This window comes from Rhincodon typus, chromosome 45, assembly GCF_021869965.1.
Source record: "Rhincodon typus isolate 14 chromosome 45, sRhiTyp1.1, whole genome shotgun sequence".
NCBI classification, from domain to species: Eukaryota; Metazoa; Chordata; class Chondrichthyes; order Orectolobiformes; family Rhincodontidae; genus Rhincodon; species Rhincodon typus.
In genome coordinates, this window is record NC_063376.1 from 569,285 (window position 1) to 572,671 (window position 3,387).

Below are 3,387 nucleotides of genomic sequence, written 5' to 3' on the forward strand. Positions count from 1 at the left end.
GAGGGTCAGTGCTGAGGGAGCGGGCACTGTCAGAGGGTCAGTGCTGAGGGAGTGCCGCACTATTGGAGTCCTCTTTAACAAGTATTTTGCTGGGTGTAAAGCCCTTTAACACCTCCTGGGGACATGACAGGCCATATAGAAATGCAGGCAGCACTGCAGAATATTTGCAGAGTTGTGTCATTCTGAGCCTGTTATTATTCTCACAACCTGCCTCCTGCCAATTGCCCTCAGTTGGGGCAGGGCTGCTCCTAAGGGACAGAGAGAACGTGATGCATTTCAGCTTGTTCAGAACATATTGCTCTCTGTGCACAGCCACACACACACACAGGCACACACATGGTGTGTCCAACTCTCTGGGTTATAGTGTTGGAATCTTTAACATCTGTCTTTAGGATTGCAGCCTCTCTAGTCCCAGGTAGTTTGTACTGGTTACACAACCATACAGCTCCTGTTGTTGGTTTCCGTTATTCATTACAGGGATCAGACAGGTTCAGATGCCGATGGTTATGTGATACTGGCTCTGAGGCCATTTGGCTGAGTTTGGATGTTGTGAGTCTGTCAGAAACACCAAATTTGGGAATGTTCGGTCCCCATCCCAATGGTGCAGGTCCTCAATATAACCAGCCTATACAGAAACCATCACACCCACACAGACACTATCAACAGGTGCGACTGTGTCCCCCCACCCCCGGTGCGACTGTGTCCCTCCCCACCGGCGCAATTGTCCCTGCAGCCCCCCACCCCTGGTGCGACTGTGTCCCCCGGTGAGACTGTGACCCCGGCCCTGGTGCAATTGTGCTCAATATACCCCAGCGCAACTGTGTTCCCCCCCCCGCCCCGACTGTCCCTGCCCCCCCTCTGGCCCCGGTGCGACTGTGTCCCCCAGCCCCTGTGCGACTGTTCCCCAGCCCCTGTGCGACTGTTCCCCCTGGCCCTGGTCCAACTCTGTCCCCCGGCCCTGGTGTGTCTGTGTCCCGCCCTGGTGTAGCCTCAGCATGGATTTCAGGCCTCACGGTGAATCCAGCGCGGTCTGGAGTCATGGCCCGGTGCCAAGGTATGGACTGGAGGCTCGGTGCTGGTGTGGCTTGGGTTGGAAGATTGTTATTCTGAACTTGGTTTCTCTATTTCTCTCAGAATGTGTAAGGGAAGAACCTGTACCTCGGGTATCTTTGTACCTACGATGGTGCCATACGTACACATGCCAATAAAGCAAGTTGTAAATTCTACTGGCCTCACTGGTACTGTTGTTGGAACACCAGCCTAGTTTTCTGTGGCCGGGGCTTCAAATCCCTTCATTACAGAAGATTTGAAGCTGGCCTATTGGTGTCTGACCTCTCGATTGTTTTAAAACCCCATCGGGTTCACTAAAGCCCTTTGCTGGGGGAGATCTGCCCACCCTTACCAGGTCTGGCTGACATGAGTCCAGACCCACAGTGATGTGGCCCACTCTTAACATCCCCCTGGGCAAATAGGGACTGGAAATAAATGCCGGCCCGGCCAACGCTGCCCACACCCAGTAAAAAGAAAAGTAGACAGTTCTATTTGGGCGGGGGGGGTGGTGCTTGCTGGTGGAACATTGCCGTGGGTGGCACTGCTAGGGAAAGTTGGCCAGACAGCAGAAACAAACCAGACGATTCACCACAGACAGTAACTTACAGTTTTGACTGTTAGAGGACAGTCCAGAGGCTGTCACGGCCATTCTGCACAATAATATCAGACACCTCTGTCAGGAATAAGCCTTTAATTCAGCGTGCCTGTCCAGGACAGGGCTATGACAGAGCTGCCAGGATGTAATCTTCCCAACTGTGCCCACTGAGCAAGTCCCAGACAGGAACCTGCATATGCTTTTTCACAGCTGGTGTGTGCACCAACCGAACAGCCAGAAACAAACCTTTTGTGGGCTTCAGTGATGAGGAATATTTATTTACACGTTAAGCTTGAAACATAACTCAACAGTGCATTCACAGTCAAACACAGACAGACACACATACAGACATACCCACACACAGACATACAACACATACACATACACACATACAACACATACAGACACACACACACACAAGCAATCAAGGAAAGCATAGAGTCGGGAAGAATCCTATACCTTTCCGGGTGATAAACTGAACAAAAAATTCTTGATTCATGCGATTGTCTCATCCTGGAGAGTACACACAGTGGATTTGGGGACATCAGCTCTCCTGAAGTCTGAGTGAGTGGAATATCTGTGGACATGTAGGCCAAAATAGTTTCTGGCTTCTCACGAAGGGATGGGGCTCACTGTAGGGCATGGCTCCTTACCAAGAGCTAAGTTCTGAGGAAGGGTCACCGGACCCGAAACGTTAACTCTGTTTTCTCCTTCACAGATGCTGCCAGACCTGCTGAGCTTTTCCAGCAACTTTGTTTTTGTTCCTGATTTACAGCATCCGCAGTTCTTTTGGTTTTTATTTTCTAAGTCTGCCATATTGGTGAATGGGAAAAGGGCTGGAGACCGTACGGTTTTGCATGCTGGTCCTGTCACATCCATGGTTGTGGACAAGGTTATAAAGGGACAAGCATGGCACCACCTTACCATGTGACTGCTCACAACTGCAGCTTCTTTTTCCAACACAGTGATGGTCTCAGGTTGATTGTCCATGTCCTGGTTTATTGTTTGAAGACATTGCTCTCGAGGGGAGATGTGGACAATCACCTTCTTTGTTTCAGAAGAAGGCTAATCAATTCTGGAATGTCTTCTGCTGGCCTCAGGATGGGCCTGGAATGTATTCTATTGTCCTTGTGAGACAGTGAGGCAGTTTCTGAATACACAAGGCAAGGCATCTGACCTCCGGAAGCCATCTTTGCAATACATGATTAATTTTCAAAAAGAAAATTTAATTTGAAAGTTTCCATGTTGAAGAAAGTACATTTCTTGATATTTAGGAACCGGATATGTCATTACTAGGCACAGCAACTCCCCTGAGTGTAAATTATTAACTCTTTACTGTCAGTCACAAGCCTACTGACCTCAATGGGCATTACACAGATAAACAGTAGAACGACATTCACAACCTTAAACAGAAATATATGTCCACAATTCAGAATCAAAACAGGAGACTGTTTTATATGTGCAGGCCCTAGACACAACCTATTTGTAGTGATATCTTTCTATATCTCGCTGTTAGCTCTACCTGTCAGCTCTCTCATTCTCTGTCAGCTCATTCTTTCTGTCCCTGTCTCTCTCTCTCTTATCTTTCACTCTCTGTCAGCTCACTCTCTCTGTCTCTCTCTCTCTCTTATCTTTCACTCTCTGTCAGCTCACTCTCTCTGTCTCTCTCTCTCTCTTATCTTTCACTCTCTGTTGGCTCACTCTCTCTGTCCCTGTCTCTCTCTTATCTTTCACTCTCTGTC

General features: G+C 48.7%; 1 protein-coding gene across 2 annotated transcripts in view; it reads right to left on the reverse strand.

The window, feature by feature from the left end:
* Positions 1-3,387, reverse strand: part of LOC125487813 — a 53,673-nt gene that overhangs the window by 48,340 nt on the left and 1,946 nt on the right. The window lies entirely within an intron of this gene.